The sequence below is a fragment of the Bos mutus genome, chromosome 22, assembly GCF_027580195.1.
Source record: "Bos mutus isolate GX-2022 chromosome 22, NWIPB_WYAK_1.1, whole genome shotgun sequence".
Lineage (NCBI taxonomy): Eukaryota > Metazoa > Chordata > Mammalia > Artiodactyla > Bovidae > Bos > Bos mutus.
In genome coordinates this window covers 63,510,369-63,536,899 of record NC_091638.1, presented here as the reverse complement: position 1 = coordinate 63,536,899, position 26,531 = coordinate 63,510,369, and the positions used below count along the sequence as shown (strand labels likewise).

At 51.9% G+C, this 26,531-nt stretch overlaps 1 long non-coding RNA gene across 1 annotated transcript; it reads right to left on the bottom strand.

Annotated features, from left to right (window-relative positions):
• Positions 1-6,442: 6,442 nt before the first annotated feature.
• On the bottom strand, positions 6,443-14,660 carry LOC106701300 (uncharacterized). The gene is made up of 3 exons (XR_011462063.1): positions 14,549-14,660; positions 9,397-9,529; positions 6,443-7,162 (listed from the first exon to the last, which is right to left on the bottom strand). It is a non-coding gene; the product is annotated as an uncharacterized lncRNA (long non-coding RNA).
• Between the last annotated feature and the right edge of the window lie 11,871 nt (positions 14,661-26,531).

Sequence of the window (26,531 nt, the reverse complement as noted above, 5' to 3'; positions counted from 1 at the left end):
CCACAGACTGAGCAAAGCAGATTGCTTTTCCCAAAATGAGTGTCGTAAAAGTGAAAGTGTTAGTCATCCAGTCACGTTGGACTCTTTGTGACCCCATGGACTATAGCCCGCCAGGCTCCTCAGTCCATGGGATTCTCCAGGCCAGAATACTGGAGTGGGTAGTCATTCCCTTCTCCAGGGGATCTTTCCGACCCAGGGATCAAATCCAGGTCTCCTTCACTGCAGTCAGATTCTTTATCGCCTGAGCCACCAGGGAAGGTGGCTCTCATCTAATCAGCTGAAGGGCTGACTACAACAGAAGACCTGAACTTCCCTGAAGGAGAGGGCATTCCTCCTGCCTGACTGCCTTTGAGCTGGGACATCGGGTCTTTTTATTTCCTAATATATTCCTTATTATTATTTTATTTTTGGCTGTGCTGGGTCTTTGTTGCTGCTCGGGCTTTTTCTAGTTGCAGCCAGCACAAGCTTCTTGTTACTGCGGCTTCTCTTGCTGTGGAGCCCAGGCTCCAGGGTTTGCAGGCTCAGTAAGCGACGACTCCCGAGCTCTGGAGCACAGGCTCAGTAGTTGCAGCACACGGGCTTCGTTGCCTGAGGCATGTGGAATCTTCCCAGATCAGGGATCGAACCCGTGTCTCCCGTTGGCAGGCAGATTTTTACCACTGAGCCCTCAGGAAATCCTGGGACATCAGTTTTTTTGTGGTTTTCGACTGACTTAGACCACTGGCTGTCCTGGGGTCCATCCTGCTGGCTGCAGATGCTGGGACTTGCCGGCTCCCATGATCCTCATTGACTCTTTATAATAATACGTATTTCTCCTTATTATCATTCAGTCGCTCAGTCATGTTCAATTCTTTGCAACTCCAGGGACTGCAGCACACCAGGCTTCCCTGTACATCACCATCTCCCAGAGTTTGGTCAAACTCTTGTCCATTGAGTTGGTGATGCCATCCAACTCTCTCATCCTCTGTCGCCCCCTTCTCCTCCTGCCCTCAATCTTTCCCGGCATCAGGGTCTTTTCCAATGAGTTGGCTCTTCGCATCAGGTGGCCAAGGATTGGAGCTTCAGCTTCAGCATCAGTCCTTCCAGTGGATATTCAGGGTTGGTTTCCTTCAGGAGGGACAGGTCTAAATCCCTTGACTCTGTGGGTCTCCTCCACTGAATGTCTATCTCCTCCTGGTTCTGCTTCCCTGGGGAGCCCTGAACAGGACTGTCTGGAGCAGTGCGTTCCCTTGGGGAAGGATGGTTCTGTCTGTCTCTTCTGTCTCCAGCTCACACGGGCCCCTTCGGGCACTGGGCATTCTCAAAGCTGCTGTCTGCTGTGGCAGGACTGAGGCTTATGCCAAGTCCACGTGCCTAGCATGGCCCACCGCCCACGTGCAGGGGAGGACTCGTGGGAGCCCCCGAGCCCTGTGTTAAGTGAGGCAGGGCTCACATCTGTGCTGCGGTGGATGCCGCTCTAGTTTCTGGGCTGCAGAGGAGCCTCCTCCCTGGGCAGGTGGTGCCTCCGGCCGCTGGGCATGCCTGCTGGGTCACCGCTCACCGCGGGAAGCGCCGCTGGGCTCCAGGAGTCCGAGCCAGGTGGCAGAACCTGGCTGCTTGCTTCATTAGCTCGCTGACGTCCTCATTAGGCAGCCGTTGCAGCTCTTGCCCCACCTGGACCCCATACCAGCCCTGAGGAGGGCTCTGCCATCTGCACTGGGGGTGCATCCCCTTCCCCACCAGCCTTGATGGGCTCCGTCACCCAGTTCAACCCAGTTCAAGCTGAGGCAATCCAACCAGCACACATCACCCACTCCTTGGGGTTGCGGGGCAAGCCAGGGGTGAGGCCTACATGTGGAGGAGGCCCTGGAGCTTTTAAGTCAGGCTTAGACCCGCAGGCCAGACACACCAGGCATCAATGCTGAGAACACACTGCAAACACAGATCCCGGGGGTTGGGTGTGTCCACAGGCCACTCGCTGTGCAACCTCAGCCAACGACTGCCTCGGCTCCTGGAAGCCCCAGTTTCCCTGCCTGCCCAAAGGGGCACATAAGCGCCCTGCACGTAGCGTGGCTGCAGGTCCAGATGAAACCATCCAGCTTCAACAGCTTACCTGTGCTCGATGGTTTGTGAGCCCTCTGGGGGAAGCTGTCACTCTTGCTGATACCGAAAGGGTCCGGTCTCGCTGGCGTCTCTGTCTCTCCCAAGGTTGGGGAGGGGCCCCTGCCGCCCTCCACCAGCCTGCTCCCTGACCCCCGAGCTCCCCTCCTGGCCTCTTACCTGTGACAGTCTCTCTTTACTGGGTATGGAGTTCAAGGGCGGCTCTGCCATCAGCAGAGGGTGCTGCTCTGGGGCGACGTGGAGCATCTGGTAGAAGGAATAGTGCCAGATCTGACGAGAGAGGGGGCGCGGCTGTCAGCGCCCCGCAGCCCCCACCCCGGCCCCTACCATTTCCCACCCAGGAGGAGGCCAGCCTCGGGCCGTGAGGACCGCAGGGAGGCCCCACAGAGAGGCCACGTCGAGAGGGGCCCGCTTGCTGGCCCTGCAGAGCAGCATCTCAGAAATGGGTCCTCCGGCTCTAGTTGAGCCTTCGGACGCTGCAGCCCCAGCCAACACCTGCCTGCAACCCCATGAGAATCAAGCCAGAACCACCCAGCTAAGCTGCCCCCGAGTTCCTGGCCCACGGAAACTGTGGGAGGTAACCGGTGACCATCCCTGTTTCCAGCCACTCCGTGTCGGGATGACCTTAAGCCTTGGATAGTTAACGCATTGTCCACGGCAATGTGATCCTGTTCAACTACATACGGAGCCCTCAGCTACTAAAGAGTGGTTCAAGGCAGCTGTGTCCATCCCATCCATACTGCACTGGACATGGTTGGATGGCATCGCCGACTCAATGGGCATGAACTTGGGCAAACTCTGGGAGATAGTGAGGGACAGGGAGGCCTGGTGTGCTGCAATCCATGGGGTCACAAAGAGTCAGACACGACTGAGAGACTGAACAACAATAGCAAAGATACACGGAGCGCAAACTTCACCACTGTAAGCTTTTTCCAGCTGTGCAGTCCAGGGCACTAAGTGCATGAACACTGTCGCACAACCATCGCCTCCGTCCATCTCCAGAACTTTCTATCTCCCCGAACTGACACTCTGTCCCAGTAAACACTAACTCTCCATCCCCTCCCCCAGCCCCTGGTCCCCAACCTCCCACTCTCTGTCTCCATGAATTTGATGACCCTCAGTCCTCATAGAAGTGGCGTCGTACGTTACTGTCCTTCTGTGACTGCCCCATTTCACTGAGCATCTTGTCCTCAAGGTTCACCCCCATTGCAGCTGTGTCAGGATTTCCTTCCTGTTAAAGACCAGATACAGTTCCACTGTGTGGAAGGGCCACGTTGCGTGCGTCCAGTCATTCACTGAAGGACACTTAGGTCATGTCTACCTTTTAGCTGCTGTGAATCTTACTGCTATGAACACATGTGTACAAATATCTCTTCCTGGCCTTGCTTCCAAGTCTTTGGGGATTCACTCTGAAGGGGGATTGCTTCCCTGGTGGCTCAGACAGCAAAAATCTTCCGGAGACTGATTGATCTACAGGATACCCTGGGTTCGATCCTTGGGTTGGGAAGGTTTCCTGGAGAAGGGAATGGAAACCCACTCCAGTACTCTTGCCTGGAGAATTCCATGGACAGAGGAGCCAGGTGGGCTACAGTCCACAGGGTCTCAAAGAGTCGGACACGACTGGGTGACTAGCATGCTCACGTTCGCGGTGATTCTAGCATGATTTTGGGGAATCACCGTATTGTTCCCTATAGTGACTGCACTGTTTTACATTCCCACCAAGAGTGTCTGAGAATTCCAAATTTCTGACTCCTCATTCTCACCAACATTTGTCATTTGGTGGAGGGTGAGGGGTGAGGTGTTTATTTGTTTTTAAGATAACAGTCATCTTAATAAGTGTGGAGCATGTTTCAGATTTTTTTTTAATCCATTGTCTCCTTTAATTCTCACATCAGTGTTACATGGTAGGAAAAGTTATATCCCTTTCCTACAGATTAGGAAACTGAGGACCAGAGAGCCAAATTACGGGTCCAAAATGATGCAGGTCATGCGTGATGGAGACGGGATTCAGGCCCAGGTCTGTGGTTCTAAGACCTGTATGGTGAGTACTGCGATGTAGCATCTCCAGAGACCCAGAGCCGGGAGATGCCGGGAGAGCCCTGGATGTTGTCTGTTCGTCCCTTCTGAGGTGCCGGGCAGCAGGCCACCCCAGGCATTGGTGGGGGCCCTTGAGCACAGCCCACCCAACAGCAGCCACCGCCTACCTTCTCCATGTCGTCCCAGTTGGTGATGGCAGCCCTAGAGACGGGGTATAAGAGGTTGAGTTTCCCTTGGTTTTTCGGAACCTCATTTCCGATGAACCAGTCTTCCTCTTCCATTCCCACCAACAGCTTCTGAAACACACAGGCCAGGCCACGTCTGCCCTCAGCAGCATCTCCCTTGACTTGGGTCTGTGGGTGCACAGTGGACGGCGGGGAGCCCCAGCGTGATGCCGGGGCCACTCCGGGTCACAGCACTGCTGCTGGTGGCCCCCTCAGACCCCCACACTGTGTCAAAATGCTGCTAAGGGGTTTCAGCAGATGACCAGCAAGCAGAAGGTGCACCCAGGAACCCCTGCTGGGACGGGCTCTTGTCCGCTTTGTAGGTGAGGAGACTAAGGCCACAGAGAGAGGGGTGGGAAGGAAGGAGCTCTGGAGGTGGGGGTGGGGGCGGACACACTGGCTTCTATCTTTGCTTTGGAAAGTAAGCAGGGCGAGTCTCCAATTTAATATAATCCGTTATTTGGGGGAAGACAAATCTACTTTCATGCAGGTTAAACCATGCATTCCATCATTTGGAAACGATCTGAGAGTCAGCTCTGTGTTAATCTGAGTCCACCAAGAACCAGACACCAAGAGGAGATGAACAGTACAAGGATTTTATTCGGGAACACGCAGATGAGGAGAGACACAGGCTGTCGTCCGATTCTGAGGCCAGGACAGCAGGCTGGATGGGCGACCTGGAGGAGTCCTTGAGCCAAAGTCATTCATCAGGGTCATTCATTCATTCGTGTCTCCCAGAAGTGGGTCTGCCTGGCTGTCCCTGCCGTGCTCCGTTGTTGGCTACGAGTCATCTGTGGGCAGCACGGTGTCCCGGGCAGGTGTCCCGGGGCAGGCTGGTGCTGGTGTGGAGGCAGGGGGCTGCGGTGGTGTGCTGGTGCACGCGGGCCTTGCTGCATGGTGCCAGGCTGCGATGGTGCATGCGGCAATGATGCTGGTGATCCAATGGCCTGGTGGTGCCAGGCTGCCCTGCTGCAGCGGATTTCAGAGAAAGGCCCCTCAGGGAGCACCACAGCTCCTCCGCACAGAGCTCTTGCATCTCAGGAATTTGTATTTTAGGCGGAAGAGGCCGTGCGCCTCACGCATGGAGTCTGCTCTGTCTGAGCTCCGCCTCCTTCTCTGGCCGGTGTGACAGTGGCCGGCCACAGTGTTGCCAGGGATGAAGTCTAGTAAGTCTGTGGCTCGGAAAACGTTTTATAAACCGAAAGTATCCGCTGACACAAGGGGCAGATTTCAGCTCAGCCCAACCTTCATGAGAAGGGAGAGGAACCAGGGGTGCCTGTGGGAATGAGGAAGAGGCAGCCTCGTCCTGGTTCAATGTGGATGGAGCTCGGGTCTGACGGCTGCTTTGGTTACAGCGGTTGCGTGACTCTGGGCAGAGCCTGTCCCACCCCTCCATGGCCAGAGGTCCCCCACGAGGGGTCTCCCTGCCCTCCTGCTGCCACACAGAAGGGCCCGGGAGGGACCATGGTGTGGTTGGCACAGATGGAAATGAGCCCACGCGGAGCATCCTGCCATGTGCCGACCCCTCTTGGAGGCAGAAGCTTCACCAGGGACTTGCCCGAAGCCCGGACAGGTGGCACCAAGATGCCTTACAGAACACGAAGACTGAGAACCCAGTAGGCTGCGGTTCCGATAGAGGGTTTGCTGCCTGATCATTCGTCTTGGTCACACGGTACCATTTTGGTGAGGAATTTGAACTTTTTTGCAGTAATCTTGTGCCTCCCCAGGTATGTAACCTGCACTGTTTCTCATTGAACCTCTTTGTAGAGTGAACAGGTATTACACCCTCCCTGGGGCTGTAGCATGTTGTTCTGTGGGCCAACGTTAATTTTTTTTTTTTTTTTTTTAGGATTTAGGCTATTTCTTTATTTCTTTCTTTTAGTTAGAGGATAATTACAACATTGTGATGGTTTTTGCCATACATCAACATGAATCAGCGTTAGTTATAACCCCTCCCTCTTGAACCCCCTTTCCCACCGCTTTAGGTTCAGTGTGAAGTTTGACCTTGCAGGACAAATGATCACACCTGTTGGGGCAAGAGATGTCACATTGAGGGCTTCAAACAGAGGGACTGAGTACAGGGAGGCGGTTACACCGCGCTGGGAGTCTGAAAGCGCAAGAAGGGCAGAGAGTAGGACCCCCTGGAGGCCGCCTGACTGTGGGAAGAACCGGGCAGTGGGTTTGCAGAACAAAGGCTCAGAGGAGGTCCCTCAGGGCTGGGAGGGGCTCTCCTGGGGCCGCAGGGCGATCCTTGGATGGAGGGGAGGATGAGGGCTGCCTGCTGCTGGGGGATAGTGGGGCTTAACAGTGTGGGAAAGCAGGCAGCCTGCCCCTCCTGCCGCCTTCCGAGTGGCTTTGGTGCCTCCTACTTGCACAACCTCTCAGAGGCCGGCTGGTAGAGGAGCCCCAGCTCCAGCATCAGAGCAGAGCAGAGGTTTGAATGGCGGTTCCTGAGATAGGTCCACGTGTAGGCCCCAGAACCCACATGAGCGCGACCTTGCTTGGGAACAGGGTCTTTGCCGATGTGACTCATTTAGGGATCTGGAATGCGGCTGGATTTAGGGCAGGGAGACCCAGTGGCAAGTGTCCTTATGAGAAGGGAAGGGAGAGTGAGCAGAGAAGGGGAAGGAGGAGAGAGAAGCCACGTGATGACGGAGCCACACGCCGCAGAGATCCAGCCTCAGGCCGTGAACGCCACCGGAAGTGGGAAGACTCCGCCGTGAACGTCACCGGAAGTGGGGAGACGCCGGGAGGACCCTCCCCCAGACCCTGGAGAATGTGGTCCTGCGACACGCCGTCACCTGTTGTATAAGTAAACAGAGGGTGTCGCGGCCAACAAGCCCCCCGACTGTGCACCCACAGGGGACTCGGGATGGAGAAAAGCAGATGCCGGCCCCAGACAGCTGAAAGCGCTAGTCGCTCAGTTGTGTCCAACTCTTTGCAACCTCATGAACTGTACCCCACCAGGCTCCCTGTCCATGGGATTCTCCAGACAAGATTGCTGGAGTGGGTTGCCATTACTTTCTCCAGGGGGATCTTCCCAACCCAGGGATTGAACCCAGGTCTCCTGCATTGCGGTGGATTCTTTACTGTCTGAGCCACCAGGGAAGTCCAAGAATACTGGAGTGGGCAACCTATTCCTTCTCCAGGGGATCTTCCCGACCCAGGGATCAAACCTGCATCTCTGAATTGGCAGGCGGGTTCTTCACCAGACGGTCGAAGTGCATATCAAAGGAATGATTCCAACGAGCCCAGACTCTTGCCTCTTCCCGTATAGAGAAGACGGCTAAATTTATTGACTTGAGATATGTGCTTTTCCTTAACTAAGAGCAATCTTGTGATGTATCGACTACCTGGTTTTCATCACAAAAACCCCTATATCCCCTGGTTCCTCCCTTACCCTGCAGAGCAGATCCTCAGAGCGACCTGAGAGCCTGTCTACTGGACCGAAGTCCCTCCGTAAGTCCACCGAACAAAACAGAATTCTCAGCTTTGAGGCTGTGCTGGTTTGTCTCTTTGCTTCCGTCGACAACACCTTGATTCTGGACCTGCGGCTCCAGAACCAGGAGGATCCGAAGTTACGCTGTCTCGGCACCAAGACAGCAGCCCTCGTCACAGCCTCCCCAGGGCACTAACCCAGCAGCAGCTACAACAGATGAAGTATAAGCCTCCCTCCGCCACGCACCCCCAGCTAACTCCCACTCCCCCCTCCCAACTGTTGAGTAGATAAACCCCTACAAAGCAGGGTGGGCGAGGGGGGAGGCAAATGCTTTTCCATCCTCTTGAGGCTGGTGGGGAATTATTCAGAGACAGTTTAGTTTCCGAGAGAGAGTGGACAGCAGAGAGGGCTCAAAGGTCCCAAACCGTTGGGAGGCAGGAGCCAGGGGAGGCCCCTGGCCAAGCTGGTGCTTCTGGGGACACGGCGGAAGGAGGGCAGGGGCCAACAGACAGTCTGCTCCTTCCTGGCCTTGACCGGTGGCTGTCACGGTGGCCGGAGCTCTGCCTGCAGCTGTGCGTTGGGAGGGCAGCCTGGAGGGGTGTCGGGACCCCTCTCTCACCCAGCTGAGCCGCAGTAAGTGGATTAAGCAGGGCTCTTGCAGCCTTTTCTTATCTCCAGTGTTCGCACCGCCCCAGACTCCCAAGCCCACGGGACCGGAAGTCAGCCGCCACCACTAGCAACACAGGCTAGACATGGGGAGCTTGGGCGGCTCTTCCGGGAGGTGGGGTGGCTCAGGCCCCAAGGAAACCCGCACACCCGACAGGTCCCCCTGCCTCTGACTCTGGCAGCCCTGCCTCTTCCTGCGCTCGCCCCCCCCGCCCCCCCTACCCCCTCCCCCTTCCTCTCTCTGCTTCTTGGATGCACAGGACGAGCCCATCTGGCTCCAGGGGACGCGGCTGGAGGGGCAGCCAGGAGACACAGAAGGAGGGAGGGGATGGCCTCAGAGAGAAGGGGCTCAGACAGGGCAAGGCTGGTGCTTCCTTCCCCTCCCCCAAGGAAGCACACTTTCATCACTGCTTAGAGCATGTTATCAGTTGAACTGCATCCCTCCCAGAAAACTCTGTGCTGAAGCCCTGACCTCAGGGTGTGGCTGTATCGGGAGCCAGGCCCTTAAAGAGGTGATTACAGTAAAATGAGGTCATGAGGGTGGGCCCTAGACCCACAGGACTGGTGTCCTTATAAGAAGAGGAGGTCAGGACACAGACACACAGAGGGACGACCCTGTGAGGACACGGGGAGGAGACGGCTGTCTGCACGCCCAGGAGGGGGCCTCAGGAGGACCGGCCCTGCCCACAGCTGGGTCTGGGATTCCAGCCTCCACGCCTGGAGAGAGTAATTGTCTGGTGTTTAAGCTGCCCCGGCTGTGGGCCTTTGTCCCAGCAGCTTGAGCACAGCAACACAAAGCAAAAGACGAAGCAATGTGTAGCGATCTTGAGCCAGGTCCTCTTGGTGGGATGTCTTAAGACAAGGCTCAAGGCCCTTTGAATCTTAGCTGGGAAGGGGCTGCGGCCCCCAGGGAGGACGCCTGGCACTCACCTCGTGGCGGAGTTTCCCGAGGATGGTTGGGAACACGGCCAGGGGTGCCTCTGTCCCCGCGAAGCCCACCTTGCTGAAGCCCGAGCCGTAGTCACAGATAAGGGGCACATTCATGGCGCCGCGTGTGAGCCAGCTGCAGGGAAGACAGAGGGTGCGGCTGTTTGTACTGTTTGCAAGGTGCCAACCTGAGGAGCAGCTGCAGTGCCAGGTAGGATCTCAGCTCTGGGCACCCAGAGTTGGGCCTGCCTGCGGGGTGAGCTGCATCTGGATGCACTGGGCAGTTTGCTGGAGTGGCCGGGGTCTCAGATGACCACCTGCGCTGGCTGCCCTGGAGCCGTGTGGCTTTTGCCGGGTGCAGCCCATGACCTGCTTCACTGGGGTCTCCTGAAGCACTCCCTTCACCGTTCGCCCAGCCGGGGGTTTGGCCAGGGGGCCCCGGGAGGTTCAGTGGCCCTGGTGGTCTGCATGCTGGTGTCACGGCCAGAGCCCCAACCCCTCTCCTGTGAGGCCTCCTGCACCTCCTGGCCCCAGGTCAAAATCAATCCCTCCCCTCCACTTGGCTTCTAGAAGCTTCTTCCAGGTTTTGGCAAGTTTGGAAAACATGAGAAGAAGAATAAAGAAGGAAATCTCAACCTAGAACTGCTTCAGAGTGGGGAGGGATTTGCCTCCAACCAGCCGACTCCCTGAGCCTGCTGGTCACTGGAGAGTGGGGTAGGGCTGCTGAACCCAGGACAGAGCAGTCCCCGAAGGAGCATTCTCCTGCTTTACCCCAAATTCTCATGGAGCCGGGAGTCACTTGTGAGTCTAAATATTCAGTATCAACACAGAGAAGCAAAAATCTACAAAGGGTGTCATGGAGATTGGAAGGGAAAGGTTCAGACCATTAGGAGAAGGAACTGGAGCTTCCCTGGTGGCTCAGTGGTAAAGAACCTGCCTGCCAGTGCAGGAGACGTGCATTCAACCCCTGATCCAGGAAGACCCCACGTGCTGAGGAGCAACTACACTATTGAGCCTGTGCTCTGGAGCTCGGGAACTGCAACCACTGAGCCCGCTCACTGTGACTATCGAAGCCCATGCACCCTAGAGCCTGCTGCTTCATGACAAGAGATGCCACCGCAATGGAAGCCCGTAAGCCGCAGCTAGAGAGTAGCCCCCCAGTCACTGCAACTAGAAAAAAGCCCACACGGCAACAGCACAGTGAAATTAAATAAAGCTATTTAAGAATCACTTTAATCCAATGTGATAAGGCCTGTGCATAGGAGGCAACGTTCTAAGTCAGCCTGGGAGGACTTGGATGAGGAGCTGCACCCTCAGACTGACAGGAGAGGGGGGAGTATTCTTTTTCTCTTTGTCCTATTTTGTGATGATATACATCCATGCCTCAGTGGTAAAGAATTCACCTGACAATGCAGGAGACATGGGTTCAGTCCCTGGGTCAGGAGGATCCCCTGGAGAAGGAGATGGCAACCCACTCCAGTATTCCTGTCTGAAAAATTTCATGGACAAAGGAGCCTGGGGGGCTACAGCCCATGGGGTCACAAAAGAGTCAGACATGACTTAGCGCCTAAACAACAACAACATCCAGGTGAGGCTCGGCACCCCCACGTGCCCCTCACAGCACTTGACCTCTCCCCTAAACAAACGTTGAGGTTAATTATTTAAGTAATGAGGCCCAAAGCAATATTGGCTTGCTGTCCTAGGATCCCAGGCTTCTTGGTCTAGTCCGGAGGACATCACATTTACATATTTAGAATTAAGTATTTGTATGCACAAGTTGGAGGAGGAAATGGCAACCCACTCCAGTATTCTTGCCTGGAGAATCCTGTGGACAGAGGAGCCTGGTGGGTTGCTGTCTATGGGGTTGCACAGAGTCAGACACGACTTAGCAGCAGCAGCAGCATGCATGCATGTTAATGCATATCAGCAAACTGTCTGCAGAGGGTGGCATCAGAAGAAGACTTCTGGTGCAGCGTTTTCCATCCTGGATCCCAGGTCTTGCAGCCCAAGAGTGCACACAATGCGACCTGGGACGGTGCCGCCCTTCAAGATGCTGGGCTCTACTCTGCTTCTTCCTGCAAAGCTGTCGTCTCCTGTGTGTCCTGGCTGCCCCCTGGTGGCCGCTCACTAGACCACAGCTCTCAGATCCAAGTTAGGAAAGATTGCACACGTTCCTCCTTCTGGAGCCAAGAAAGGCTTTCAGCCCTTCAACTGACCTCTAACACAATGCAGAGTAATTTGACAACATTAAAAAAATTTTAAGTACAAGAAAGAAAGGGAGAGGCAGTTTTTCTTCTTCTCTTTTTAAAATTGTAGTTGATTTACTATGTTTTATTTCTGCTGTGCAGCAATGTGATTCAGTTACACATTCTTAGCCATTGCGGCTTATCACAGGGCAGTGACTATAGTTCCCTGGGCTGCCCAGCAGGACGGTGCTGTCTATCCATTCTAAGTGCCACCGTTTGCATCTGCTAACCCCAAACTCCACTCCAGCCCTCCCCACTCCTGCCCTCGGCAGCCGCAGGTCTGCCCTCTGCGTCTGTGAGTCTGTCTCTGTTTCACAGACTCGTTCATTCGTGTCGTATTTCAGATTCCACATATAAGTGCTACCACGTGGTACTGTCTTTCTCTATCTGACTTACTTCGCTTAGTCTGGTCATCTCCAATGGTACTGTCTTTCTCTATCTGACTTACTTCGCTTAGTCTGGTCATCTCCAGGTCCCTCCTGCAAATGGCAGGATGCAAATGGCCTTGCAGCTGCAAATGGCATTGTTTTGCTCTTTTGCACGGCTGAGTCGTATTGCGTTGTGTGTGTATGCACCACATCTTCCTCACCCATTCACGGGTCGATGGACACTTAGGTTGCTTCCATGTCTTAGCTACTGTAAATAGCCCTGCTGTGGACACTGGGAGCCTTGTATCCTTTCAAACTAGAGTTTTGTCTGGAGAAATGCCCAGGAATGTGTTGCTGGATCACACAGTGACTTTTTTTTTTCAGTTTTCTGAGGAACCTCTGTGCTGTTTTCCACAGTGGTTGCACCAGCTTGCCTTCTCTCCAACAGTGTAGGACGGCTCCCTTTGGGAGGGGCAATTCTAACACATTTGTACTTAACTTAAATATCCAGTTCTGGGTCCTGAAAGAATACACAGGTGCTGTGTCTATCCTGTAGAGCTGATGAGTCCATCTCATACAGAGGGTCACACGCATGGCCCATGGGCCACTTCCAGCTTCCGTCTGTTTTCTTAAAGTTTTATTGGCACACAGCCACACCCATTTGTCTACATACTGTCTCTGGTCCTTTCTTACTACAGCAGCAGCATCGAATGGTTGTGACTGAGGCCGTCTGACCCGCAAAGCCTAAAGGATTTCCTAGTTGGCTTTTTCTGGAAAACATCTGCCCACTCCTGGGTGCACCGGTTCATGGTGACACCTGCAAAATGGACTCTGGTTAGCTTGGAAAGACGTTTCCTCTGTGGATTTGATTTTTCATCAGTTCGTTCCAAAAATTATTGCAGAGCTACTGTGTGCCAGGCATTATTTCTGGTCAGAAAAGATGCTTGATGTTTTCAATCTTGGAGAGCATCCATATTTTCAGTTTGGACAATAGTCATGCCAGTTACCAGCATTTTCCACCCAAAATGGCATCTCACTCTTTTTCAGCTTCCACACCAAGCCCACCACCTGGACCAAAGTTTCACCCATTCAACACAGCTTCCCTGTCCGCTAGACTGAAATTTATCATGGGTGCCCTCTCCTCAGTCACCTGTATCCCGATAGTGTTGGAGGCCAAATTCATCCTCCAGAGAGAACAACAGCAATGAACAGTCCACCTCACCTGGTCAGGTCCCACAGGAAGGGAGAGGAAATCTGGGTCTGGTTTTGCACCTGCTGTTAAGTCAAGGCTCTGCTCCCTGAAGTCCTTAGACCTCCACTAAAGATTTCTTCACCTGTGTCCCCCTGGCTTGTGTCACTGATGAGAAATGCAAATGCTTGTGAATTTCAAATACACATTTGGAAGAAAATGCTGACGTATTTTCATTTACCAGCAGCCATAAGCAGCCCCAAATGGACCCTTCTCCTTCATAGAATCTTAATTTAAACGTGACTGCGTGGAGCTGTTTGGATACATGAAAAGGAACCCAGGCTGCTTTGCTGTGTGTTTTGCCAGGAGCCCCTGACTCTGGGGCCTGGGAGTCTGCCCAGGTGCCCAGACTCACAAAAATTGGGGAATACCTGAGACTTTGAGAATTGAATTCCAGACCGTTTTAGATGTAATTTGGTTAAATCCCTACTTAGAAGTCTTTTATATATATATCTGAAGGAAGAAGATTAAAGGAAGCATCAAGAGAAAGCTTGATGAGGAATTGCCTGGTGGACTATTGGTTAAGAATCTGCCTACCAATGCAGGAGACATGGGCTCGATCCCACGTCTGGGAAGATGCCACAGGCCGTGGGGCAACTAAGCCCTCACACCACAGCCACTGTGCCCACCTGCCCGCGAACGTGTGCGCCACAGCAAGAGAAGCCACTCCAGTGAGAAGCCCACCCGCCAAAGCAAAGACCTAGTGTAGACAAACACAAAAGTTTTACATTTTTTTCTTTTTTGGAAAAGAGAAAACATGAAGCCATTCATTTTTGTTGGTGGTGGTGTTCAGTTGCTAAGTCGTGTCCAAATCTTTGTGACCCCATGGACTGCGCACGCCAGGCCTCCCAGTCTCTCATCTCCCAGAGCTTGCATAACTAAGTTCATGTCCATCAAACCATCTCATCCTCTGCTGCCCTCTTCTCCCCCTGCCCTCAATCTTTCCCAGCATTAGGGTCTTTTCCAATGAGTCAGCTCTTGGCATCAGGTGGCCAAAGGATTGGAGCTTCAGCTTCAGCATCAGTCCTTCTAATGAGTATTCAGGGTAGATTTCCTTTAAGATTGATTGGTTTGATCTCCTTGCGGTCCAAGGGACTCTTATGAGTCTTCTCCAACACCACAGTTCGAAAGCATCATTTCTTCAGTGTTCTTCCTTCGTTATGGCCCAGCTCTCACATCAGTACATGACTACTGGAAAGACCATAGCCTTAACTATACACACCTTAGTCAGCAAGAAATTTGAAATTCCCAAGCACATCTTGCTTCTTGGAAAGCAACCAGTCCCCTCTTACCTCCAAGTTCCCAGGGAAGACACGTGGCAGGTGCAGGCCTGGTTCTCAGGGGAAGGGTTCTCGTTTATTCAGTGCTGAACCATCAGTCTCGTTCAGCAACATTTCTCTTTCTGTTAGAAAAAAGATTTCAAAGTCCTCCATTAAACATTAAACAGTGAAAGCATCTAGGCCAAACCAGAGGTACCGAAACAAACAGCTGAATGACCATCACAAATAGGGCAGCCGACTAACGACCTCCCTGCCCCGTCCACTGAAGAAAAGACCTTTCGTAAAACTGAGCTATCTGGTTAATTGAAACTTCGTGAACATGACATTTGCAAACACACAAGCCTCTCAAGGAGATGACAAACCTCTCTGCCTGCTTCACCAAGGATGCTGGCCATGGGGTGGCCTTGTCTTGGTGGCCTGGGGCCACCATGATGCAGAACAATCACACTGTGCTGTGACACAGCTGTGACCTCAGGGTCCTGCCCTGACGTCAGCTCCAGCCTGCCAGGTCCCCGCTTGCCGTCCAGTGTTTACAACCTCCTTTCTGCTTTTCCTGTATCCATTCTTGTGGTTGTTCTGGCATGTGGGGCCCTCCAGGAATCGGCCCTGCTGCAGAAGAATGGAGATGCAGGCCCTTGCCAGACCCCCGAGGCCTACCCCTGGGATGTGAGCTCCGGGCACTGGAGGAGAGTTGACTGTTAGGCAGAGCTGCCTTCAGCCTTGGGCAGGAAGGCAACAGGCTGGCAGAAGCAGGTGTCCTGGCCTGGACGAGGCAGAGGCAGAAGCAGCGTGGTCCACTCTGGGGGCAGGACATCCCAGCACCTTGACTGAAAGGGCGCGTATCCAGTGAGGCAGAGAGCAGGGTGGCTTCAGACCTCCCATCCCAGCGGGTGGGGTCCCACAAGCAAGGGGTGACGGGACTCCTGGAACCAGTCTGCTCAGAGGATCACGGTGCAGCCTCTGGCATGCGGGGTGCAAACATGAGGGCCCACTGGGGTAAGCTGTAACAGCCCTGCTTTCCTGAGTCCATGATCCGCTCGTAACGCTGTCTCCATGAACACCTCATGGAGGATGCACAGACCCACCTAGTCAAGTGAGTGGCTGCAAGGGATGGACTTCTAAATTCACGTGTGTGATGAATGCTGGCCGCCGTTCAGTGCGGGGGCTCTGTGGCTCCCTCTTGTCCGTCTGCTCAGGGCATCTGTCCCTCTACCACCTCCCTCTGCACTCAGAGGGTCTCTGCCAACATCTGCAGCACAGCTGCCCCCTGCCCGCCTGGCGCTTTCCTCCCGGAGGCCGCTGGACAGCCTCGCTCTCCACACTCAGGGACTCTGCACCAGCCCTTCCTCTGTGTGTCCATGCAGAGGAGCTGCCTGACTCCTTTCTTTGTTTGTGGAAAGACATGATGTCCAGGTAACGGAGCACATGCATCTACGGGCACACGGGGGTGACCTTGATGTTCGCTGTCCCTGTGCAACCGGATGGAGACTCAGGTGTTTCTAGTCCCCAGGAGGGCCGCCCCGTGCCCTCCACTTTGGCCACACCCTGCCAGCCTTCAAGGTAACCACCGTCTGTGTCCTGGTGCAATGACGTGGCCGGCCTGACCTTGGAATTGCTGCAAGTGTCTCCCCCGGGTCGGGCTTCCTTCGCTCTGCACCATGCACACGAGTCTCCCGTGCACTGTAGCCTGGGGGAGGGGGTTACCTGGGTCACTCACTCTGCTGCCCACAGGCTTTCGGTTCCTTCCTGTTTATGAGCACTGCCACTGTGAGCACTGCTGTGAGCACAGACGCTTGGTCCCTGCAGGCCAGCCTGGCGAGGGGAGTTACTCTGAGTGGACCAGGTGTTGGGCTTTGAGACGCTGCCAGACTCCTCCCTGAAGGGGCCGTCCCAGTCTGCACCCCGATCCGGGGCAGACTGCCTGAGACTGACATCCTAACCAACAGGTCGGCTTCTGGGCCGTTTCATCTTCACTCCCCCACCCAGGGTGGTGGTTTCACCTGCACCTTCCTGAAAATAAGGATGCTGAGCACTTTTCATATGGGTATTGGTCCTTTTCTCAAGTCTCTTCCTCCTTGACAAAAATCAGCTTGCCAGTCACTGTCTTAGTGGCTTGTTGCTGCAGCTGTTCAGTCGCTAAGTCCTGTCTCCCTCTTGCGACCCCGTGGACTGCAGTATGCCAGGCCTCTCTGTCCTCCACCACCGCCTGGTTTGTTCACATTCGTGGCCATTGAGTCGGTGATGCCATCTAAGCACATTCTGTCCGTGAGTCCTCCAGTGGAGAGAGCACCACTGCACCACCTTTCCGTCCTTGTGAATTACCCCTTCACTCTCTGAATGTTCCCTTTTGATGAAATGGGAACATTTAATTTAATTTCGTTGAAATGCAGTCTTTTCTTTTTCCTGCTTCACTGTCCTTTTTAAAGAAATCTTTGCCTAACCAAGACGATTCTCCTTCATTGTTTAATTTATTTTTAAAAGACTATGTATTCATTTGACTGCCCCGAATCTTAGTTGCAGTACACAGGATGTTTCGTACTTGCAGCTCGCGGGATCTAGTTTCCTGACCAGAGTTTGAACCCAAGCCCCCTGCATTGGGAACATAGAACTTTAGCCATTGACCACCAGGGATGTCCCCCCACCTCTTTTATTTTTAAAGAAGATTTTATTGATTTACCTTTTACATCTCGATTTTTTGTATATTGTTAGGTAGTTAGGATAGGAAAAAAGGAGTCCCAAATGGTGGTGGCTAAAAGACAAAGAAAGGGAAAATCCCCTGAAAATGGAACAAAAGAAAGTCCACGGACCGGAGTGAGAACTTCAGGTGAAATAAACACACCCGCTTATTGGCTAGCCCGGTTTTCATAGGGCAGGCTCAGGGGGGAGGAGGAAAAACATATTTAAAAAAAAAAGGAGCCAAAACTGAGCCTCCCTCCTCCCTTTGTCTTTTGGGCCGCCTACCGTCACACTTCGAGGACGTATTTTCCTTTGCTCGCCAGATAAAACTGAGCAGTAACCGAGCTGTAACACTGGTCCGCCGCTTCAAATTTTTTGCCATCCGAGACAGAGCCGAGGAAGTTACACACTCCCCCGCCATCTCTGGTGCCGTGACTCGGATTTAAGCCAGCTGAAACAACCTCGGCTCAGCCCCTACGAGGCAGAGGCCAAGCACAGCAGAAGCCCGACTTGGTGAAAGCTCAGTGGAAGCTGAACGCAAAGAAAACCCAGCACAGTGGAAATGACAAGAAGCCCAGTGTGCTGGAAACCAGGACAGCGAAAACAAACTCGGTAGAAAGCTCATGCAGCTCAGTCTCAGCTTCCAGAAGACCTCCGGTTAAGGTAGGAGGTCCTCGCGCCTACGGCTGGAAGGACATATGGCTAACAAAATCTTAATTCCTTTACATTCTCTCATTTATTGCTTCCTGAACCCCCTGCAAACAGGCAGGTGGCAGTGGGTACAATTAGGTGGCTCCGGCAGGGGCTACTCCCCAGTGTGACCTGAAGGCTCCACTATCCACTGTGCCCTCGATCCTGTTGCCCAAGCAGCTGGGGGTTCTTCTGGCCTTAATCTTCTTTGTGCCAAGGATCAGGCCAATGAAAACTGTGAGCACAGGTCAGGTATCTAGCAGATTCTCCAGCAGGTTATGAAGGGGATTCCTTGGCACATTATTCCACTGCTTTTTCCTTCTGTCCTTCAACTCCTCTCTCCATCTACGCCACTGCTTACAAAATATTGGGCAGGTCTTAAAGTTGTGTTTGAAACTGTTTACCTAAGATTGGGACTCAAACCTATGTGGCAGTGACTCTATGCTATGCTTAGTCACTCGGTCATATCCAAGCGGGACTTGAGACTGGCCAAAACCCGTAGTGCCTGGTTTCAGGACCTAATGAAGCTCAGGTTCTTGATGTCTCATTGCAAAAAAATTCAGTGAGAGACACAGTGATAGGCAGGAAGTTGATTCGTTTAGATTCAGAGAGCAGCACACTGCACAGGGTGTGGGCCATAGCAGAGGGCGAGTGCAGTGGCCATGAAATGTGGTGTGGTTAGTTTTTCACAGGCTGGGTGATTTCATATGCTAATGAACTGGAGGATCATTACAACAGTTGGGGAGCCACCCACTCCTTGGTCTTTTGATGGTGCCTTGGAACTGTCACGGCACCTCTGGGTATGTCATTTAGCTGCAGATTGAGGATCCAGGTTTAGTTGAATTTTACTTGTCTGCCATCTTGGACCCATTTGATTTTAATTGGTTTATATCATGCCCTTGGGCTACATTATTCTTTCAAAAGTTGTGCCCTGCCCTCTTGGCCCCTGTTTCATACTCTTTTCCTGAGCCCCATCTGGGCCCACAATGTTGCCTTTACAATCTTCTGGAGGGACAATCAGAAAATAGCTGGCCCTTGGGAGGAAAATCCAATCCCACTAGATATTCAGGCCTTCGTCTTCCATGTTTCCTACATGTGCAACAATAACAATTCTCAGCAGACCCACTAGGGTAGGTGACAGACACATAATGCCTGCTAGAAGTCCACTTGTTGGTGGCATCCCTTCAAGGGCAACTGGGCTTCCAGGGACAATGTTTGCCACTGGGAGTTAGGCCTGCAGGCCGTTTGGGTCCAAACCCTTACCACCTTTCTCCTAAAGCTACAAACATACCCCTGGATCAAATCTCCACTCCACTTTTATGGAGCAACTGGTCTGTTGCCTCTTATCCTTTTGTTCTTAAGCTACTTACTAACTCCTACAACCAGGACCCTGCTCCCTTGTAGGCAACATCACTCCACCCAGTACTATTAAAATACTCTAAATGGTTTTTCCAGTATGGATGTGAGAGTTGGACTATAAAGAAAGCCGAGTGCGGAAGAATTGATGCGTTTGAACTGTGGTGTTGGAGAAGACTCTTGAGACTCCCTTGGACTGCAAGGAGATCCAACCAGTCCATCCTAAAGGTAATCAGTCCTGAATATTCATTGGAAGGACTGATGCAGAAGCTGAAACTCCAATACTTTGGCCACCTACTGTGAAGAACTGACTCATTTGAAAAGACCCTGATTCTGGGAAAGATTGAAGGCAAGGAGGAGAAGGGGACGACAGAGGATGAGATGGCTGGATGGCATCACCAACTCAATGGACATGAGCTTGAGTAAACTCCAGGAGTTGGCAATGGACAGGGAGGCCTGGCATGCTGCAGTCCATGGGGTCGCAAAGAATTGGACGTGACTGAGCAACTGAACTGAACTGAATGTCCCTAACAGGAACAGATAACCCACTCCTTTGTCATCCCTTCTGTTATCACTTAAAGTGGGTCTATGACAATGAAATGTTTACCATTGAAAACACCCTGAACTGCTCTTATGAAGGACCAGGGGAAGAAATCAGTGACTTACATTCCATCGGAGCAATAAGAGGATAAGGCTTGTGGCTGTTTCACCAGGTTCCCAGTTTCAGGGCACAGACTTGGATTGCTTTAAATCATGGTATCTATTCCCGTCCACAGTGGACAAATCAGCAATGACTTAAGATTACAACCCCTAATCCTACCTAGCACTAGTCATACTGGAGACCTTGGGGATGCCCAACTCCAGCCTGGGCATCCCGGGAGGTCAACCTGCCTTGACCTGCCTAGTTATCCAGTCCCCAGGAGGTTGTCATGCCTCAGCCTACTTGGGGATCCTCCAGCCTGGGGTCCTAGGTGGTCGATCTGCCTTGACCTGCCTAGGGATCTGGTCCCCATGAAGTTGTCATGCCTCAACCTGCTTAGGGATCCACCAGTCCAGGGGTTCCAGGAGGTCAACATGCCTTTACCTGCCCAGAGACCCAATTCTCAGGAGGCCAACATGCCTCAATCTGCCCGGGGATTCGATCTCCAGGAGGTTATCACGCCTCAACCTGCCTGGGGATCTGCACCCTGACCTGGGAACACCTGGCTCTCAGGTTGCAACAGTACCAGGTACGATAAGCTTCAGAAAGATTCACCCCTAAGGAAGTCCACCCATGAAAATAGCAGGAAGTCTATTAGTTTTGGGACTGTGCCCAGTCTCAGCAATAACTCAGGAATCCAATGAGAACCCCATTGCCTTTCTGGAAAGTCTAAAAGAGGCCCTCCAAAAGTTTACCAATTTGGACTTAGACTTTTATGAGGGACAGGTGATTTCAAAGGACAAATTCCTGTTCCAATGTGTGTTAGACGTCAGCATAAAGTTACAAGCATAAAGTTGCTACCTTTTTAGATGAGATGGTCCAGACGGCCACCAGTACCTTTTATTACAGAGAACGGGAGAGGGAGGCCAAGGCCCAGAAAGGGAAGAGAAGGAAAGAGACAAGGCATTCCTAGATGCTGGCTGCCTTCAAGGGAAGCCTATGGCAAACTCCGAGTCCTTAAAGGACAAGGCACGTGGCAAATGCCTAATCTGTAGACAAGTGGGATATTGGGCCAAAGAGTGTCCAAACTGTGACGAGTGTCCAAACCGTGGCAAGTCTCCTAAAATGGCTTGCTACAAATGCCATCAGTTGGGACATTGGGCGGCACTCTACCTTAGTACCTAAGAGCCTCAAGATCAAGCACCAAGCCTTCCCTCACGATGGTTCAACAGGACTGAAGCCGCCCGCTCCAGCCAGCCTGCCTGTCACAGATAACCATCACGGGGCTGGAGACAAGGGTGCAAATGGATGTGGCAGGTAGGTCTGAGAATTTCTTGGTTGACACAGAGGCTACCTACTCTGTCCTGACCTCCTACTCCAGAGCCTTCTCTTCCCAAACCTGTACCATTTTGGGTGCTACAGGGAAAACAATTACAAAAAGATTCACTCGAGAACTTCTTTGCTGCTGGGATGGACAAATATTTCCCATATTTGGAAACTGGTGGTCCCTGAGTGTCCTACTCCCTTACTGGGGAGAGATATACTCACTAAACTGGGGACCATCCTTGTGATGGGAAGCTTTTCAGCCCTAGAGCCCTAAAAGGTTGTTGCTGAACCATGAAAAGACGCCAGCATTCTTGGCCTCTGGAGGAGAAGAATTCAATCCGGGGCCAGAGACGAGGCTTGATCGCTCAGAGCTTTTGTGTAATACAGTTTTATTAAAGTATAAAGGAGATAGAGAAAGCTTCTGACATAGGCATCAGTTCAGTTCAGTCACTCAGTCGTGTCCGACTCTTTGCGACCCCATGAATCGCAGCGCGCCAGACCTCCCTGTCCATCACCAGCTCCTGGAGTTCACTCAGACTCACGTCCATCGAGTCAGTGATGCCATCCAGCCATCTCATCCTCTGTCGTCCCCTTCTCCTCCTGCCCCCAATCCCTCCCAGCAGCAGAGTCTTTTCCAATGAGTCAACTCTTTGCATGAGGTGGCCAAAGCACTGGAGTTTCAGCTTTAGCATCATTCCTTCCAAAGAAATCCCAGGGCTGATCTCCTTCATAATGGACTGGTTGGATCTCCTTGCAGTCCAAGGGACTCTCAAGAGTCTTCTCCAACACCACAGTTCAAAAGCATCAATTCTTCGGCGCTCAGCCTTCCTCACAGTGCAACTATCACATCCATACATGACCACAGGAAAAACCATAGCCTTGACTAGATGGACCTTTGTTGGCAAAGTAATGTCTCTGCTTTTGGAAGGACTACAGCCTCTAATAAATAAACTCCTTGCCTATGGGCTATTGGTCCCCACAAATTTGCTGTGTAACACACTGATCCTCCCTGTAAAGAAACAGGACAGGACCTGGTGAATGTTTCGAGATCTCTGGATCATAAATCTGTAGTCCCCCTCCATCCCACAGTACCCAATCCCTATGTAATCTTGGGAGAAATCCCTCCCAGTGTCAAGTGGTTTATAGTCCTGGATCTCAAAGATACATTCTTTTGCATACCACTGGCTAAAGAATCCCAATATCTTTTTGCCTTTGAGTGGGAGGCCCCAGGAGAAAAACACCAACAGATGACTTGGACAGTATTACCTCAGGGGTTCAGAGACAGTCCCACTGTTTGGGCACGCTATTAGCCAGGATCTCCTAGATCTGGACCTGGGACCTAATGGGAAAATATTACAATATGTAGATGACCTACTAATCTACTCTCCCAGTGAGAAAAATGCCTAACAACATGCAATTCAGGTTCCAAAGTTTTTAGCAGAGATGGTCGAGACAAAGGTCACTTACCTGGGAGTTCAGAATACTCATGGGTCCAGGAGGCTGTCCTCTGATCGAGTACAAGGAGTCCTCCAATTACCCTCCCCCATGACTCAAAAACAATTGCAAGCTTTTCTGGGGCTAACTAGGAATTGTAGAATCTGGATACCCATCTATGAGCTAATTGCCCAGCCCTTTTAAAGGGCTTTCTTTAAAAGCCCTTTCCTTTTTAGGAAAGTTTGAAGGGACAGGATGCTTCAACTCCATTGATGTGGAGAACTCAAAAGAAGGCAGAGGCTCCACTAAAACAAGCCTTAACTCAAGCACTTGCCTTGAGGTTGCCAGACCCCTCCCCCCCAAAAAATTCCAACTTTATGTCCACAAAAAGGAACGAATAGCCTTCAGAGTGTTAGCTCAAAGGTTGGAACCTGAGCCCCAGCCTGTAGCTAACTTATCCAAGAGACTCGATCCAACTATCCAAGGCTGGCCTCCCTGCCTTCAAAATCTTGCAGCTATTGCAGTCCTGACAGAAGATGCATTAAAACTCTCTTTTGGGGCAAAGTATTTTTACCAGCCACCAAGTGAAACAACTCCTGAATGGGAGAGACCATTTATGGATGTCTGATCAAAGGATCCTCAGATATCAAGTAGTGCTGATGGAAAATCCTGACTATATCTCCTTGTGAGATTCTTAACCCAGCCACCCTCCTGCGTACCCACAAGGGCTCTCTCCCCATTCACTCTTGCCTAGAAACCTTGGGACACTGGACAAAACCCCAAGAGGAATTGTCAGAAGATCCTCTGACCAATCCTGAGGAAATCTGGTATACTGATGGAGGCAGCTTTGCCTTGGATGGAAAAAGAACAGCCAGATATGCAGTAGTCTCCAATTTTGAGACCACAGAGGCTAAACCTTTGACGCCAGGTGCTTCATCCCAATTGGCTGAGCTCATAGCCCTGACTTGAATTTTAGAGATGGGAAAAGTTGAAAAAGAGTAGGCATTACACTGACTCCAAGTATACCTTTCCGGTGCTACATGCACATGCTGCTATTTGGAAAGAAAGACCACTTGACCACCCGAGGGTCCCCAATTAAGGATGGTGATCAAATCCTTAGGCTCTTGGAGGCGGTCCACCTGCCCACTGAGGTTTCAGTCTCCCACTGTAAAGGACACCAAAAAGGGAGCACGGAAGTGGCACGAGGGAACCAAGCAGCTGCTCAGGCAGCTAGGAGAGCAGCATTACAGAACCATGACCTAATAGGGATTGACACCTTAGTTCCACAGACTAATTTGCCAGAAACTCCTTCATACACTGAAGGTGAGACTCTTAAAGCTAAGAGTGAGGGCTTTCAAGAGGATCATACGGGGTGGTTCCAAAAGGAGGGACTCCTTTTCCTGCCTGGAAGCCTCCAATGTAAGCTGGTTAACTCCTTACCTGCCAGCACTCATTTAGGAGAAAAGGCCCGCCAAAGATGACTAGAAAGGTCCTTCAGAGGAACAGGCCTCCAAATTACTATAAGGCAAGTAGTCTTCTCTTGTCCCACTTGCCAATTAAACAACCCCCAAGGAGCCTGAAGACCCCAGCTGGCCCAGCCCATCCAACGGCGTGGGACCTACCCAGGAGAGGACTGGCAGATGGACTTAACCCAGATGCCAATTTCTCCAGCGTATAAATACCTATTAGTCATGATAGATACGTTACACAGAATGAATTGAAGGCTTTCCCACTTGGTCTGAGAAGGTTGAGGAGGTGGTTAAAAAAAAAAAAAAAACTGCTCCATGAAATTATTCTGAGATTTGGTCTGCCCAGGTCATTCCAAAGTGACAATGGGACATCATTTACTTCTAAGGTCACCCAAGGAGTCTCGAAAGCATTGGGCATTACTTATTATCTATTGTGCCTGGAGGCCTCAATCTTCAGGAAAAGTAGAAAGAGCCAATAAATTCTTAAAATCAGCGATAAAAAAGATAACCCAGGAGACCTCCCTGGGATGGAAGGAGGCTTTACCAATAGCTCTCCTCCGCACCCGCATTGCCCCTAAGGAACAGGTTGGTCTTAGTCCTTATGAGATGCTATATGGGAGACCTTTTGTTTATGTCAGTGACCTCTTCCTAGATCCAGAGGCTCAGACCCTCCAGTCTTATACCATGGCCATTGGGCAACTCCACCAGGATATATGCTTGTGGGGTGTCAACCAGGACCCAAAAGATTCTAAAGAGCCACCACTATATGCTCCAGGGACTCAAGTCCTAATTAAGGTCTGGAAAGATGAGTCCCCAGAGGCTCAACTCCAGTCCGAATGGAAGGGCCCCTACCCTGTAATACTTTCTACCCCCACAGCAGTCAAGGTACCAGGACATGACTCCTGGATTCACTACTCATGAGTCAAGCCGTGGAAGAAAACAGAAGAGGATACTCGATACACCTGTGAGTCCCTGAGAGATCTCAGATACCTATTCAGGACTACCAATGAGTGCCATTCTAATGAACATCCCCAAAATCAAGTTTCTGGGGATAAGCTCTCTCAGGATAGCTCTAATGAGGCAACACAGCTTGGCAGAGGTTGTACTCCAAAATAGACAGGGGATAGATCTCCTGATCCCTGAACAAGGAGGACTTGAGCCATCTTGAATGAGATGTGTTGCTTCTGGGTAAATACCTCCAGCTAAGTTAAAGAAAGTCTCACAGTCCTCAAGAAAAACATTCAGATCCTGTAGGATCTCAAAGAACAAGCTGGAGAGTTCTTGGGAGTGATTACAATCTCTTTTTGGGGGATCCTTCTCCTGGCGAGGGGGAATTTGGAGTTGGCTCATCGCCCCTACTAATCCCTGTTATCACCATATTGATGCTGCTTATGATTGCTCCATGTATTATCAATTGTCTAACCCATTTTGTCTCTGTCCAGTTCAACAGGGATATATAAAGCTACAGCTGAACGTGGAAAATATCGTTTATGCCCCTTTCTTGGCTAGCCCAATCTGCATAGGGCAGGCTCAGAGGGAGGAGAAAAAAACATATAGAAAGAGGACCAAAGTTGAGACTCCCTCTTCTCTTCCCATCATTAGGGTTGGCTCACCCTCACACCTCAAGGATGTATTTTCCTTTGCTTGCCAAATAAAACTAAGTTGTCACCGAGCTGTAAGTGTTAGTCGCTCAGTTGTGCCTAACTCTTTGCAACCCCGTGGACTGCAGCCCACCAGGCTCCTCTGCCCATGAGATTTTCCAGGCAAAGATACTGGAGTGGGTTGCCATTTCCTTCTCCAGGGGATCTTCTCAACTCAGGGATCGAACCCGGGCCTTCTGCACTGCAGGCAGATTCTTTACCAAATGAGCTAGAAGGGCAGTCCTAACACTGGTCTAATGTTTAACTGAGCTGTAACACTGGTCCGCCACTTCAAATTTTTGCTGTGGCAAGACAGAACCGGGGAAATTACACAGTCCCCCGACAATATGATGTGAGCTCGAGTCAAGATTCATTTTCCTCCATTTGGGTATTCACCTGACCCAAGTTTGCACTTATTATTTTTTAATTAAGACAACTTTTAGGAACTTCATTGGTGGCTCAGTGGAGAGGAATCTGCCTGCCAGTGCAGGGCACACGGGTTCAACCCCTGGTCCAGAAGGATCCCACATGCCATGGAGCAGCTGAGCCTATGCACCACAATTACTGAGACCACACTCTAGAGCATGGGAGCCACGACTGAGCCTGTGTGCTGAGACTTACTGAAGCCCACACGGCCTAGAGCCCATGCTTGGCAACAAGAGAGGCAGCGTGATGAGAAGCCCGCCCACCACAACAAAGAGGAGCCTCCCGCTCACTGCAGTTAGAGAAAGCCCTCGCACAAAAGGAAGACCCAGCACAATCAA